Source organism: Stenella coeruleoalba, assembly GCF_951394435.1.
Source record: "Stenella coeruleoalba genome assembly, contig: scaffold_126, whole genome shotgun sequence".
Lineage (NCBI taxonomy): Eukaryota > Metazoa > Chordata > Mammalia > Artiodactyla > Delphinidae > Stenella > Stenella coeruleoalba.
In genome coordinates, this window is record NW_027646078.1 from 159,595 (window position 1) to 176,940 (window position 17,346).

Consider the following 17,346-nt stretch of genomic DNA (forward strand, 5'->3'; position numbering starts at 1 on the left):
GCTTTACTAACACTCTCCCGACTTGGAGAGTCAGTCCCTTTAACCTCCTGTTTGGCCCAGTTTGCAATTTCTGCGGAAGATGAACAGGAATAGCGAGAACCAATGAGAGACTAGCTGGAGGTGTCTGGACGGGCAAATTTAACTCTCATTTCCCACCAGGAAGAGGAATTAACCAAAGGCTCAGCATGCCGTGCCGGAACCAGATTAGGGCCTGAAGCCATCCTGCGGTGTTGCGGCCAGCTCACAAGAAAGCGAGTTGAAGAAAGGAGCTCAGGGGCACTGTAATTCACAAACCTGCAGAGTTATAAATGACAGCTATCGTCCAAAAATAGACTGAAGTAAGGCTGCCAAGAGGACTTGAAAGCGGGGCAGAATTGCAGGAAACCGATTTCAGGAGGTAGACTGGAATTGCATTGAAAGCATAGGAAAAGAGGCAGAACGTCCACAATGATGCACTTGGCCAAAAAGGGCGTATGCGTTTTTTCCTGAATATATTCAGGAAAAAACGCATACGCCCTTTTTGGCCAACCAAGCAAGCTTGCAAAGGAAATCTGCACTACAATGAAGTCTCACTTCCCACCGGTCAAAAGGGCCATCTGAAAAAAGTGTAAAATCCAGAAAGGCAGGACAGGCCATGGAGAACTGGGAGCCTTGTTATGCTGATGGGCGGGATGTAAATTGCCAACAACCACTCGGGAGAAGTGTATGGTGTTTCCTGAAACATCTAAAAAACAAAGCAACAGAACCTAGGGCACTTCCACTTATGGTCCTATAGCTTAGGGAAATTAAAATCAAAAAGACACAGCCACCCCAAAGTTTGGAACGGCTCTGTTTACAAGAACCTCGTTTACAGTACAAGTTCAACATCGCAGAAAGTGAAAAATGGATAAAGAAGTTGTGGTATTTACTTACAAAGCAATATCACTCAGCAATGAAATCTGTGTCATCAGGCCCTTAGCAGCACAATGAGTGGATTCAGGTATGATGATTCTAACTGAAATAAGTCACACAGAAAAAGAAACATCATAAGATATCAGTAATACACGGAATGTAAACTTGGCTACACAGGAACTGAATTACAGAACAGAACAGGGTCTCAAATTTAGAAAACCAACTTATGCTTGCTTAAGGGGAAAGGTGAGTTGGGGTGCTGCATAAAACCAGAGATTGAAATGAGCACAGATAAAGTTCCTTAAGCCAAATATGGAATAGACAAGAGCTACTCCTTGCTCAACGAAATGGACTCAACACCGCATATTAAACGCCTAAGAATGTACCTGACTAGTAAGTATCTTAAAACCTATGGATTGCTATGTCTCCGAAAGAGAATCAAGCATGTGTACAGGGGCATAAACGCAGCAGTGATAGGATTGGAGAGGTTCGGTGAGCAAATGAAGACCCTTTGAAGTCATATTGCATGGTACCCATTCCACGGGTTTCAAATACCCAGGTTTAAGGTATTCTTCCTTCAGCTAAAACATGCATGTGGAACCTAGAGTATGATCAACCATGTGATCGGGAGACGTGTTCAAATATGTCTCAGTTTTCCTCCCCTGGTACTCGGGTGCAACATTCCAGACGCTTTACTAACACTCTCCCCACTTGGAGAGTCAGTCCCTTTAACCTCCTGTTTGGCCCAGTTTGCAATTTCTGTGGAAGATGAACAGGAATAGCGAGAACCAATGAGAGACTAGCTGGAGGTGTCTGGATGGGCAAATTGAACTCTCATTTCCCACCAGGAAGAGGAAATAACCAAAGGCTCAGCGTGCCGTGCCGGAACCAGATTAGGGCCTGAAGACATCCTGCGGTGTTGCGGCCATGTCACAAGAAAGCGAGTTAAAGAAAGGAGCTCAGGAGCACTGTAATTCACAAACCTGCAGAGTTATAAACGACAGCTATCGTCCAAAAATATACTGAAGTAAGGCTGCCAAGAGGACTTGAAAGCGGGGCAGAATTGCAGGAAACCGATTTCAGGAGGTAGACTGGAATTGCATTGAAAGCATAGGAAAAGAGGCAGAACGTCCACAATGATGCACTTGGCCAAAAAGGGCGTATGCGTTTTTTCCTGAATATATTCAGGAAAAAACGCATACGCCCTTTTTGGCCAACCAAGCAAGCTTGCAAAGGAAATCTGCACTACAATGAAGTCTCACTTCCCCCTGGTCAAAAGGGCCATCTGAAAAAAGTGTAAAATCCAGAAAGGCAGGACAGGCCATGGAGAACTGGGAGCCTTGTTATGCTGATGGGCGGGATGTAAATTGCCAACAACCACTCGGGAGAAGTGTATGGTGTTTCCTGAAACATCTAAAAAACAAAGCAACAGAACCTAGGGCACTTCCACTTATGGTCCTATAGCTTAGGGAAATTAAAATCAAAGAGACACAGCCACCCCAAAGTTTGGAACGGCTCTGTTTACAAGAACCTCGTTTACAGTACAAGTTCAACATCGCAGAAAGTGAAAAATGGATAAAGAACTTGTGGTACTTACGTACAATGCAGTATCACTCAGCAATGAAATCTATGTCATCAGGCCCGTAGCAGCATAATGACTGGATTCAGGTACGATGATTCTAACTGAAATAAGTCACACAGAAAAAGAAACATCATAAGATATCACTAATACACGGAATGTAAACTTGGCTACACAGGAACTGAATTACAGAACAGAACAGGGTCTCAAATTTAGAAAACCAACTTATGCTTGCTTAAGGGTAAAGGTGAGTTGGGGTGCTGCATAAAACCAGAGATTGAAATGAGCACAGATAAAGTTCCTTAAGCCAAATATGGAATAGACAAGAGCTACTCCTTGCTCAACGAAATGGACTCAACACCCCATATTAAACGCCTAAGAATGTACCTGACTAGTAAGTATCTTAAAACCTATGGATTGCTATGTCTCCAAAAGAGAATCAAGCATGTGTACAGGGGCATAAACGCAGCAGTGATAGGATTGGAGAGGTTCGGTGAGCAAATGAAGACCCTTTGAAGTCATATTGCATGGTACCCATTCCACGGGTTTCAACTACCCAGGTTTAAGGTATTCTTCCTTCAGCTAAAACATGCATGTGGAACCTAGAGTATGATCAACCATGTGATCGGGAGACGTGTTCAAATATGTCTCAGTTTTCGTACCCTGGTACTCGGGTGCAACATTCCAGACGCTTTACTAACACTCTCCCGACTTGGAGAGTCAGTCCCTTTAACCTCCTGTTTGGCCCAGTTTGCAATTTCTGCGGAAGATGAACAGGAATAGCGAGAACCAATGAGAGACTAGCTGGAGGTGTCTGGACGGGCAAATTTAACTCTCATTTCCCACCAGGAAGAGGAATTAACCAAAGGCTCAGCGTGCCGTGCCGGAACCAGATTAGGGCCTGAAGCCATCCTGCGGTGTTGCGGCCAGCTCACAAGAAAGCGAGTTGAAGAAAGGAGCTCAGGGGCACTGTAATTCACAAACCTGCAGAGTTATAAATGACAGCTATCGTCCAAAAATAGACTGAAGTAAGGCTGCCAAGAGGACTTGAAAGCGGGGCAGAATTGCAGGAAACCGATTTCAGGAGGTAGACTGGAATTGCATTGAAAGCATAGGAAAAGAGGCAGAACGTCCACAATGATGCACTTGGCCAAAAAGGGCGTATGCGTTTTTTCCTGAATATATTCAGGAAAAAACGCATACGCCCTTTTTGGCCAACCAAGCAAGCTTGCAAAGGAAATCTGCACTACAATGAAGTCTCACTTCCCCCCGGTCAAAAGGGCCATCTGAAAAAAGTGTAAAATCCAGAAAGGCAGGACAGGCCATGGAGAACTGGGAGCCTTGTTATGCTGATGGGCGGGATGTAAATTGCCAACAACCACTCGGGAGAAGTGTATGGTGTTTCCTGAAACATCTAAAAAACAAAGCAACAGAACCTAGGGCACTTCCACTTATGGTCCTATAGCTTAGGGAAATTAAAATCAAAAAGACACAGCCACCCCAAAGTTTGGAACGGCTCTGTTTACAAGAACCTCGTTTACAGTACAAGTTCAACATCGCAGAAAGTGAAAAATGGATAAAGAAGTTGTGGTATTTACTTACAAAGCAATATCACTCAGCAATGAAATCTGTGTCATCAGGCCCTTAGCAGCACAATGAGTGGATTCAGGTATGATGATTCTAACTGAAATAAGTCACACAGAAAAAGAAACATCATAAGATATCAGTAATACACGGAATGTAAACTTGGCTACACAGGAACTGAATTACAGAAGAGAACAGGGTCTCAAATTTAGAAAACCAACTTATGCTTGCTTAAGGGGAAAGGTGAGTTGGGGTGCTGCATAAAACCAGAGATTGAAATGAGCACAGATAAAGTTCCTTAAGCCAAATATGGAATAGACAAGAGCTACTCCTTGCTCAACGAAATGGACTCAACACCGCATATTAAACGCCTAAGAATGTACCTGACTAGTAAGTATCTTAAAACCTATGGATTGCTATGTCTCCGAAAGAGAATCAAGCATGTGTACAGGGGCATAAACGCAGCAGTGATAGGATTGGAGAGGTTCGGTGAGCAAATGAAGACCCTTTGAAGTCATATTGCATGGTACCCATTCCACGGGTTTCAAATACCCAGGTTTAAGGTATTCTTCCTTCAGCTAAAACATGCATGTGGAACCTAGAGTATGATCAACCATGTGATCGGGAGACGTGTTCAAATATGTCTCAGTTTTCCTCCCCTGGTACTCGGGTGCAACATTCCAGACGCTTTACTAACACTCTCCCCACTTGGAGAGTCAGTCCCTTTAACCTCCTGTTTGGCCCAGTTTGCAATTTCTGCGGAAGATGAACAGGAATAGCGAGAACCAATGAGAGACTAGCTGGAGGTGTCTGGATGGGCAAATTTAACTCTCATTTCCCACCAGGAAGAGGAAATAACCAAAGGCTCAGCGTGCCGTGCCGGAACCAGATTAGGGCCTGAAGACATCCTGCGGTGTTGCGGCCATGTCACAAGAAAGCGAGTTAAAGAAAGGAGCTCAGGAGCACTGTAATTCACAAACCTGCAGAGTTATAAACGACAGCTATCGTCCAAAAATATACTGAAGTAAGGCTGCCAAGAGGACTTGAAAGCGGGGCAGAATTGCAGGAAACCGATTTCAGGAGGTAGACTGGAATTGCATTGAAAGCATAGGAAAAGAGGCAGAACGTCCACAATGATGCACTTGGCCAAAAAGGGCGTATGCGTTTTTTCCTGAATATATTCAGGAAAAAACGCATACGCCCTTTTTGGCCAACCAAGCAAGCTTGCAAAGGAAATCTGCACTACAATGAAGTCTCACTTCCCCCCGGTCAAAAGGGCCATCTGAAAAAAGTGTAAAATCCAGAAAGGCAGGACAGGCCATGGAGAACTGGGAGCCTTGTTATGCTGATGGGCGGGATGTAAATTACCAACAACCACTCGGGAGAAGTGTATGGTGTTTCCTGAAACATCTAAAAAACAAAGCAACAGAACCTAGGGCACTTCCACTTATGGTCCTATAGCTTAGGGAAATTAAAATCAAAGAGACACAGCCACCCCAAAGTTTGGAACGGCTCTGTTTACAAGAACCTCGTTTACAGTACAAGTTCAACATCGCAGAAAGTGAAAAATGGATAAAGAACTTGTGGTACTTACATACAATGCAGTATCACTCAGCAATGAAATCTATGTCATCAGGCCCGTAGCAGCATAATGACTGGATTCAGGTACGATGATTCTAACTGAAATAAGTCACACAGAAAAAGAAACATCATAAGATATCACTAATACACGGAATGTAAACTTGGCTACACAGGAACTGAATTACAGAACAGAACAGGGTCTCAAATTTAGAAAACCAACTTATGCTTGCTTTAGGGTAAAGGTGAGTTGGGGTGCTGCATAAAACCAGAGATTGAAATCAGCACAGATAAAGTTCCTTAAGCCAAATATGGAATAGACAAGAGCTACTCCTTGCTCAACGAAATGGACTCAACACCCCATATTAAACGCCTAAGAATGTACCTGACTAGTAAGTATCTTAAAACCTATGGATTGCTATGTCTCCAAAAGAGAATCAAGCGTGTGTACAGGGGCATAAACGCAGCAGTGATAGGATTGGAGAGGTTCGGTGAGCAAATGAAGACCCTTTGAAGTCATATTGCATGGTACCCATTCCACGGGTTTCAACTACCCAGGTTTAAGGTATTCTTCCTTCAGCTAAAACATGCATGTGGAACCTAGAGTATGATCAACCATGTGATCGGGAGACGTGTTCAAATATGTCTCAGTTTTCCTCCCCTGGTACTCGGGTGCCACATTCCAGACGCTTTACTAACACTCTCCCCACTTGGAGAGTCAGCGCCTTTAACCTCCTGTTTGGCCCAGTTTGCAATTTCTGCAGAAGATGAACAGGAATAGCGAGAACCAATGAGAGACTAGCTGGAGGTGTCTGGACGGGCAAATTTAACTCTCATTTCCCACCAGGAAGAGGAAATAACCAGAGGCTCAGCGTGCCGTGCCGGAACCAGATTAGGGCCTGAAGCCATCCTGCGGTGTTGCGGCCAGGTCACAAGAAAGCAAGTTGAAGAAAGGAGCTCAGGGGCACTGTAATTCACAAACCTGCAGAGTTATAAATGACAGCTATCGTCCAAAAATAGACTGAAGTAAGGCTGCCAAGAGGACTTGAAAGCGGGGCAGAATTGCAGGAAACCGATTTCAGGAGGTAGACTGGAATTGCATTGAAAGCATAGGAAAAGAGGCAGAACGTCCACAATGATGCACTTGGCCAAAAAGGGCGTATGCGTTTTTTCCTGAATATATTCAGGAAAAAACGCATACGCCCTTTTTGGCCAACCAAGCAAGCTTGCAAAGGAAATCTGCACTACAATGAAGTCTCACTTCTCCCCGGTCAAAAGGGCAATCTGAAAAAAGTGTAAAATCCAGAAAGGCAGGACAGGCCATGGAGAACTGGGAGCCTTGTTATGCTGATGGGCGGGATGTAAATTGCCAACAGACACTCAGGAGAAGTGTATGGTGTTTCCTGAAACATCTAAAAAAAAAGCAACAGAGCCTAGGGCACTGCCACTTATGGTCCTATAGCTTAGGGAAATTAAAATCAAAAAGACACAGCCACCCCAAAGTTTGGGACGCCTCCGTTTACAAGAACCTCGTTTACCGTACAAGTTCAATATCACAGAAAGTGAAAAATGGATAAAGAACTTGTGGTACTTACGTACAATGCAGTATCACTCAGCAATGAAATCTATGTCATCAGGCCCGTAGCAGCATAATGAGTGGATTCAGGTACGATGATTCTAACTGAAATAAGTCACACAGAAAAGAAACATCATAAGATATCACTAATACACGGAATGTAAACTTGGCTACACAGGAACTGCATTCCAAAACAGAACAAGGTCTCAAATTTAGAAAACCAACTTATGCTTGCTTAAGGGGAAAGGTGAGTTGGGGTGCTGCATAAAACCAGAGATTGAAATGAGCACAGATAAAGTTCCTTAAGCCAAATATGGAATAGACAAGAGCTACTCCTTGCTCAACGAAATGGACTCAAAACCCCATATTAAACGCCTAAGAATGTACCTGACTAGTAAGTATCTTAAAACCTATGGATTGCTATGTCTCCAAAAGAGAATCAAGCGTGTGTACAGGGGCATAAACGCAGCAGTGATAGGATTGGAGAGGTTCAGTGAGCAAATGAAGACCCTTTGAAGTCATATTGCATGGTACCCATTCCACGGGTTTCAAATACCCAGGTTTAAGGTATTCTTCCTTCAGCTAAAACATGCATGTGGAACCTAGAGTATGATCAACCATGTGATCGGGAGACGTGTTCAAATATGTCTCAGTTTTCGTACCCTGGTACTCGGGTGCAACATTCCAGACGCTTTACTAACACTCTCCCGAGTTGGAGAGTCAGTCCCTTTAACCTCCTGTTTGGCCCAGTTTGCAATTTCTGCGGAAGATGAACAGGAATAGCGAGAACCAATGAGAGACTAGCTGGAGGTGTCTGGACGGGCAAATTTAACTCTCATTTCCCACCAGGAAGAGGAATTAACCAAAGGCTCAGCGTGCCGTGCCGGAACCAGATTAGGGCCTGAAGCCATCCTGCGGTGTTGCGGCCAGCTCACAAGAAAGCGAGTTGAAGAAAGGAGCTCAGGGGCACTGTAATTCACAAACCTGCAGAGTTATAAATGACAGCTATCGTCCAAAAATAGACTGAAGTAAGGCTGCCAAGAGGACTTGAAAGCGGGGCAGAATTGCAGGAAACCGATTTCAGGAGGTAGACTGGAATTGCATTGAAAGCATAGGAAAAGAGGCAGAACGTCCACAATGATGCACTTGGCCAAAAAGGGCGTATGCGTTTTTTCCTGAATATATTCAGGAAAAAACGCATACGCCCTTTTTGGCCAACCAAGCAAGCTTGCAAAGGAAATCTGCACTACAATGAAGTCTCACTTCCCCCCGGTCAAAAGGGCCATCTGAAAAAAGTGTAAAATCCAGAAAGGCAGGACAGGCCATGGAGAACTGGGAGCCTTGTTATGCTGATGGGCGGGATGTAAATTGCCAACAACCACTCGGGAGAAGTGTATGGTGTTTCCTGAAACATCTAAAAAACAAAGCAACAGAACCTAGGGCACTTCCACTTATGGTCCTATAGCTTAGGGAAATTAAAATCAAAAAGACACAGCCACCCCAAAGTTTGGAACGGCTCTGTTTACAAGAACCTCGTTTACAGTACAAGTTCAACATCGCAGAAAGTGAAAAATGGATAAAGAAGTTGTGGTATTTACTTACAAAGCAATATCACTCAGCAATGAAATCTGTGTCATCAGGCCCTTAGCAGCACAATGAGTGGATTCAGGTATGATGATTCTAACTGAAATAAGTCACACAGAAAAAGAAACATCATAAGATATCAGTAATACACGGAATGTAAACTTGGCTACACAGGAACTGAATTACAGAACAGAACAGGGTCTCAAATTTAGAAAACCAACTTATGCTTGCTTAAGGGGAAAGGTGAGTTGGGGTGCTGCATAAAACCAGAGATTGAAATGAGCACAGATAAAGTTCCTTAAGCCAAATATGGAATAGACAAGAGCTACTCCTTGCTCAACGAAATGGACTCAACACCGCATATTAAACGCCTAAGAATGTACCTGACTAGTAAGTATCTTAAAACCTATGGATTGCTATGTCTCCGAAAGAGAATCAAGCATGTGTACAGGGGCATAAACGCAGCAGTGATAGGATTGGAGAGGTTCGGTGAGCAAATGAATACCCTTTGAAGTCATATTGCATGGTACCCATTCCACGGGTTTCAAATACCCAGGTTTAAGGTATTCTTCCTTCAGCTAAAACATGCATGTGGAACCTAGAGTATGATCAACCATGTGATCGGGAGACGTGTTCAAATATGTCTCAGTTTTCCTCCCCTGGTACTCGGGTGCAACATTCCAGACGCTTTACTAACACTCTCCCCACTTGGAGAGTCAGTCCCTTTAACCTCCTGTTTGGCCCAGTTTGCAATTTCTGTGGAAGATGAACAGGAATAGCGAGAACCAATGAGAGACTAGCTGGAGGTGTCTGGTTGGGCAAATTTAACTCTCATTTCCCACCAGGAAGAGGAAATAACCAAAGGCTCAGCGTGCCGTGCCGGAACCAGATTAGGGCCTGAAGACATCCTGCGGTGTTGCGGCCATGTCACAAGAAAGCGAGTTAAAGAAAGGAGCTCAGGAGCACTGTAATTCACAAACCTGCAGAGTTATAAACGACAGCTATCGTCCAAAAATATACTGAAGTAAGGCTGCCAAGAGGACTTGAAAGCGGGGCAGAATTGCAGGAAACCGATTTCAGGAGGTAGACTGGAATTGCATTGAAAGCATAGGAAAAGAGGCAGAACGTCCACAATGATGCACTTGGCCAAAAAGGGCGTATGCGTTTTTTCCTGAATATATTCAGGAAAAAACGCATACGCCCTTTTTGGCCAACCAAGCAAGCTTGCAAAGGAAATCTGCACTACAATGAAGTCTCACTTCCCACCGGTCAAAAGGGCCATCTGAAAAAAGTGTAAAATCCAGAAAGGCAGGACAGGCCATGGAGAACTGGGAGCCTTGTTATGCTGATGGGCGGGATGTAAATTACCAACAGACACTCAGGAGAAGTGTATGGTGTTTCCTGAAACATCTAAAAAACAAAGCAACAGAGCCTAGGGCACTGCCACTTATGGCCCTATAGCTTAGGGAAATTAAAATCAAAAAGACACAGCCACCCCAAAGTTTGGGACGCCTCTGTTTACGAGAACCTCGTTTACAGTACAAGTTCAACATCGCAGAAATTGAAAAATGGATAAAGAAGTTGTGGTATTTACTTACAAAGCAATATCACTCAGCAATGAAATCTGTGTCATCAGGCCCTTAGCAGCACAATGAGTGGATTCAGGTATGATGATTCTAACTGAAATAAGTCACACAGAAAAAGAAACATCATAAGATATCAGTAATACACGGAATGTAAACTTGGCTACACAGGAACTGAATTACAGAACAGAACAGGGTCTCAAATTTAGAAAACCAACTTATGCTTGCTTAAGGGGAAAGGTGAGTTGGGGTGCTGCATAAAACCAGAGATTGAAATGAGCACAGATAAAGTTCCTTAAGTCAAATATGGAATAGACAAGAGCTACTCCTTGCTCAACGAAATGGACTCAACACCCCATATTAAACGCCTAAGAATGTACCTGACTAGTAAGTATCTTAAAACCTATGGATTGCTATGTCTCCGAAAGAGAATCAAGCATGTGTACAGGGGCATAAACGCAGCAGTGATAGGATTGGAGAGGTTCGGTGAGCAAATGAAGACCCTTTGAAGTCATATTGCATGGTACCCATTCCACGGGTTTCAACTACCCAGGTTTTAGGTATTCTTCCTTCAGCTAAAACATGCATGTGGAACCCAAGTATGATCAACCATGTGAATGGGAGACGTGTTCAAATATGTCTCAGTTTTCCTCCCCTGGTACTCGGGTGCAACATTCCAGACGCTTTACTAACACTCTCCCCACTTGGAGAGTCAGCGCCTTTAACCTCCTGTTTGGCCCAGTTTGCAATTTCTGCGGAAGATGAACAGGAATAGCGAGAACCAATGAGAGGCTAGCTGGAGGTGTCTGGACGGGCAAATTTAACTCTCATTTCCCACCAGGAAGAGGAAATAACCAAAGGCTCAGTGTGCCGAGCCGGACCAGATTAGGGCCTGAAGCCATCCTGCAGTGTTGTGGCCAGCTCAAACAAAAGCGAGTTGAAGAAAGGAGCTCAGGGGCACTGTAATTCACAAACCTGCAGAGTTATAAATGACAGCTATCGTCCAAAAATAGACTGAAGTAAGGCTGCCAAGAGGACTTGAAAGCGGGGCAGAATTGCAGGAAACCGATTTCAGGAGGTAGACTGGAATTGCATTGAAAGCATAGGAAAAGAGGCAGAACGTCCACAATGATGCACTTGGCCAAAAAGGGCGTATGCGTTTTTTCCTGAATATATTCAGGAAAAAACGCATACGCCCTTTTTGGCCAACCAAGCAAGCTTGCAAAGGAAATCTGCACTACAATGAAGTCTCACTTCCCCCCGGTCAAAAGGGCCATCTGAAAAAAGTGTAAAATCCAGAAAGGCAACAGGCATTGAGAACTGGGAGCCTTCTTATGCTGATGGGCGGGATGTAAATTGCCAACAGACACTCAGGAGAAGTGTATGGTGTTTCCTGAAACATCTAAAAAACAAAGCAACAGAGCCTAGGGCACTTCCACTTATGGTCCTATAGCTTAGGGAAATTAAAATCAAAAAGACACAGCCACCCCAAAGTTTGGGACGCCTCTGTTTACAAGAACCTTGTTTACCGTACAAGTTCAATATCACAGAAAGTGAAAAATGGATAAAGAACTTGTGGTACTTACGTACAATGCAGTATCACTCAGCAATGAAATCTATGTCATCAGGCCCTTAGCAGCATAATGAGTGGATTCAGGTACGATGATTCTAACTGAAATAAGTCACACAGAAAAAGAAACATCATAAGATATCACTAATACACGGAATGTAAACTTGGCTACACAGGAACTGCATTCCAAAACAGAACAGGGTCTCAAATTTAGAAAACCAACTTATGCTTGCTTAAGGGGAAAGGTGAGTTGGGGTGCTGCATAAAACCAGAGATTGAAATGAGCACAGATAAAGTTCCTTAAGCCAAATATGGAATAGACAAGAGCTACTCCTTGCTCAACGAAATGGACTCAACACCGCATATTAAACGCCTAAGAATGTACCTGACTAGTAAGTATCATAAAACCTATAGATTGCTATGTCTCCGAAAGAGAATCAAGCATGTGAACAGGGGCATAAACGCAGCAGTGATAGGATTGGAGAGGTTCGGTGAGCAAATGAAGACCCTTTGAAGTCATATTGCATGGTACCCATTACACGGGTTTCAAATACCCAGGTTTAAGGTATTCTTCCTTCAGCTAAAACATGCATGTGGAACCTAGAGTATGATCAACCATGTGATTGGGAGACATGTTCAAATATGTCTCAGTTTTCGTACCCTGGTCCTCGGGTGCAACATTCCAGACGCTTTACTAACACTCTCCCGACTTGGAGAGTCAGTCACTTTAACCTCCGGTTTGGCCCAGTTTGCAATTTCTGCGGAAGATGAACAGGAATAGCGAGAACCAATGAGAGACTAGCTGGAGGTGTCTGGACGGGCAAATTTAACTCTCATTTCCCACCAGGAAGAGGAAATAACCAAAGGCTCAGCGTGCCGTAGCGGAACCAGATTAGGGCCTGAAGCCATCCTGCGGTGTTGCGGCCAGCTCAAAAGAAAGTGAGTTGAAGAAAGGAGCTCACGGGCACTGTAATTCACAAACCTGCAGAGTTATAAATGACAGCTATCGTCCAAAAATATCCTGAAGTAAGGCTGCCAAGAGGACTTGAAAGCGGAGCAGAATTGCAGGAAACCGATTTCAGGAGGTAGACTGGAATTGCATTGAAAGCATAGGAAAAGAGGCAGAACGTCCACAATGATGCACTTGGCCAAAAAGGGCGTATGCGTTTTTTCCTGAATATATTCAGGAAAAAACGCATACGCCCTTTTTGGCCAACCAAGCAAACTTGCAAAGGAAATCTGCACTACAATGAAGTCTCACTTCCCCCCGGTCAAAAGGGCCATCTGAAAAAAGTGTAAAATCCAGAAAGGCAGGACAGGCCATGGAGAACTGGGAGCCTTGTTATGCTGATGGGCGGGATGTAAATTGCCAACAGACACTCAGGAGAAGTGTATGGTGTTTCCTGAAACATCTAAAAAACAAAGCAACAGAGCCTAGGGCACTTCCACTTATGGTCCTATAGCTTAGGGAAATTAAAATCAAAAAGACACAGCCACCCCAAAGTTTGGGACGCCTCCGTTTACAAGAACCTCGTTTACCGTACAAGTTCAATATCACAGAAAGTGAAAAATGGATAAAGAAATTGTGGTACTTACGTAAAATGCAGTATCACTCAGCAATGAAATCTATGTCATCAGGCCCGTAGCAGCATAATGAGTGGATTCAGGTACGATGATTCTAACTGAAATAAGTCACACAGAAAAAGAAACATCATAAGATATCACTAATACACGGAATGTAAACTTGGCTACACAGGAACTGCATTCCAAAACAGAACAGGGTCTCAAATTTAGAAAACCAACTTATGCTTGCTTAAGGGGAAAGGTGAGTTGGGGTGCTGCATAAAACCAGAGATTGAAATGAGAACAGATAAAGTTCCTTAAGCCAAATATGGAATAGACAAGAGCTACTCCTTGCTCAACGAAATGGACTCAAAACCCCATATTAAACGCCTAAGAATGTACCTGACTAGTAAGTATCTTAAAACCTATGGATTGCTATGTCTCCAAAAGAGAATCAAGCATGTGTACAGGGGCATAAACGCAGCAGTGATAGGATTGGAGAGGTTCGGTGAGCAAATGAAGACTCTTTGAAGTCATATTGCATGGTACCCATTACACGGGTCTCAGCTCTCCAGGTTTAAGGTATTCTTCCTTCAGCTAAAACATGCATGTGGAACCCAGAGTATGATCAACCATGTGAACGGGAGACGTGTTCAAATATGTCTCAGTTTTCGTACCCTGTTACTCGGGTGCAACATTCCAGACGCTTTACTAACACTCTCCCGACTTGGAGAGTCAGTCCCTTTAAACTCCTGTTTGGCCCAGTTTGCAATTTCTGCGGAAGATGAACAGGAATAGCGAGAACCAATGAGAGGCTAGCTGGAGGTGTCTGGACGGGCAAATTTAACTCTCATTTCCCACCAGGAAGAGGAATTAACCAAAGGCTCAGCATGCCAGACCGGAACCATATTAGGGCCTGAAGCCATCCTGCGGTGTTGCGGCCAGGTCACAAGAAAGCGAGTTGAAGAAAGGAGCTCAGGGGCACTGTAATTCAGACACCTGCAGAGTTATAAATGACAGCTATCGTCCAAAAATAGACTGAAGTAAGGCTGCCAAGAGGAGTTGAAAGCGGGGCAGAATTGCAGGAAACCGATTTCAGGAGGTAGACTGGAATTGCATTGAAAGCATAGGAAAAGAGGCAGAACGTCCACAATGATGCACTTGGCCAAAAAGGGCGTATGCGTTTTTTCCTGAATATATTCAGGAAAAAACGCATACGCCCTTTTTGGCCAACCAAGCAAGCTTGCAAAGGAAATCTGCACTACAATGAAGTCTCACTTCCCCCCGGTCAAAAGGGCCATCTGAAAAAAGTGTAAAATCCAGAAAGGCAACAGGCATTGAGAACTGGGAGCCTTCTTATGCTGATGGGCGGGATGTAAATTGCCAACAGACACTCAGGAGAAGTGTATGGTGTTTCCTGAAACATCTAAAAAACAAAGCAACAGAGCCTAGGGCACTTCCACTTATGGTCCTATAGCTTAGGGAAATTAAAATCAAAAAGACACAGCCACCCCAAAGTTTGGGACGCCTCTGTTTACAAGAACCTCGTTTACCGTACAAGTTCAATATCACAGAAAGTGAAAAATGGATAAAGAACTTGTGGTACTTACGTACAATGCAGTATCACTCAGCAATGAAATCTATGTCATCAGGCCCGTAGCAGCATAATGAGTGGATTCAGGTACGATGATTCTAACTGAAATAAGTCACACAGAAAAAGAAACATCATAAGATATCACTAATACACGGAATGTAAACTTGGCTACACAGGAACTGCATTCCAAAACAGAACAGGGTCTCAAATTTAGAAAACCAACTTATGCTTGCTTAAGGGGAAAGGTGAGTTGGGGTGCTGCATAAAACCAGAGATTGAAATGAGCACAGATAAAGTTCCTTAAGCCAAATATGGAATAGACAAGAGCTACTCCTTGCTCAACGAAATGGACTCAACACCGCATATTAAACGCCTAAGAATGTACCTGACTAGTAAGTATCATAAAACCTATAGATTGCTATGTCTCCGAAAGAGAATCAAGCATGTGAACAGGGGCATAAACGCAGCAGTGATAGGATTGGAGAGGTTCGGTGAGCAAATGAAGACCCTTTGAAGTCATATTGCATGGTACCCATTAAACAGGTTTCAAATACCCAGGTTTAAGGTATTCTTCCTTCAGCTAAAACATGCATGTGGAACCTAGAGTATGATCAACCATGTGATTGGGAGACATGTTCAAATATGTCTCAGTTTTCGTACCCTGGTCCTCGGGTGCAACATTCCAGACGCTTTACTAACACTCTCCCCACTTGGAGAGTCAGCGCCTTTAACCTCCTGTTTGGCCCAGTTTGCAATTTCTGCGGAAAATGAACAGGAATAGCGAGAACCAATGAGAGACTAGCTGGAGGTGTCTGGACGGGCAAATTTAACTCTCATTTCCCACCAGGAAGAGGAAATAACCAAAGGCTCAGCGTGCCGTAGCGGAACCAGATTAGGGCCTGAAGCCATCCTGCGGTGTTGCGGCCAGCTCAAAAGAAAGCGAGTTGAAGAAAGGAGCTCAGGGGCACTGTAATTCACAAACCTGCAGAGTTATAAATGACAGCTATCGTCCAAAAATATCCTGAAGTAAGGCTGCCAAGAGGACTTGAAAGCGGAGCAGAATTGCGGGAAACCGATTTCAGGAGGTAGACTGGAATTGCATTGAAAGCATAGGAAAAGAGGCAGAACGTCCACAATGATGCACTTGGCCAAAAAGGGCGTATGCGTTTTTTCCTGAATATATTCAGGAAAAAACGCATACGCCCTTTTTGGCCAACCAAGCAGGCTTGCAAAGGAAATCTGCACTACAATGAAGTCTCTCTTCCCCCTGGTCAAAAGGGCCATCTGAAAAAAGTGTAAAATCCAGAAAGGCAGGACAGGCCATGGAGAACTGGGAGCCTTGTTATGCTGATGGGCGGGATGTAAATTGCCAACAGACACTTGGGAGAAGTGTATGGTGTTTCCTGAAACATCTAAAAAACAAAGCAACAGAGCCTAGGGCACTGCCACTTATGGTCCTATAGCTTAGGGAAATTAAAATCAAAAAGACACAGGCACCCCAAAGTTTGGGACGCCTCTGTTTACAAGAACCTCGTTTACAGTACAAGTTCAACATCGCAGAAATTGAAAAATGGATAAAGAAGTTGTGGTATTTACTTACAAAGCAATATCACTCAGCAATGAAATCTGTGTCATCAGGCCCTTAGCAGCACAATGAGTGGATTCAGGTATGATGATTCTAACTGAAATAAGTCACACAGAAAAAGAAACATCATAAGATATCAGTAATACACGGAATGGAAACTTGGCTACACAGGAACTGAATTACAGAACAGAACAGGGTCTCAAATTTAGAAAACCAACTTATGCTTGCTTAAGGGGAAAGGTGAGTTGGGGTGCTGCATAAAACCAGAGATTGAAATGAGCACAGATAAAGTTCCTTAAGCCAAATATGGAAGAGACAAGAGCTACTCCTTGCTCAACGAAATGGACTCAACACCCCATATTAAACGCCTAAGAATGTACCTGACTAGTAAGTATCTTAAAACCTATGGATTGCTATGTCTCCGAAAGAGAATCAAGCATGTGTACAGGGGCATAAACGCAGCAGTGATAGGATTGGAGAGGTTCAGTGAGCAAATGAAGACCCTTTGAAGTCATATTGCATGGTACCCATTCCACGGGTTTCAACTACCCAGGTTTTAGGTATTCTTCCTTCAGCTAAAACATGCATGTGGAACCCAAGTATGATCAACCATGTGAATGGGAGACGTGTTCAAATATGTCTCAGTTTTCCTCCCCTGG

The 17,346-nt window shown here is 43.8% G+C and overlaps 1 long non-coding RNA gene across 5 annotated transcripts in view; it reads right to left on the bottom strand.

The window, feature by feature from the left end:
* The window catches only part of LOC307181358, an 863,843-nt gene that overhangs the window by 68,570 nt on the left and 777,927 nt on the right, over positions 1-17,346 (bottom strand). The window contains exon 4 of one of the 5 annotated variants that reach the window (XR_013826544.1): positions 13,542-13,623. The exons of the other annotated variants lie outside the window; for them this stretch is intronic. This is a non-coding gene — a long non-coding RNA (uncharacterized lncRNA). Of the gene's footprint in view, positions 1-13,541; positions 13,624-17,346 lie in introns of those variants that run through there. 5 annotated transcript variants of the gene reach the window in all.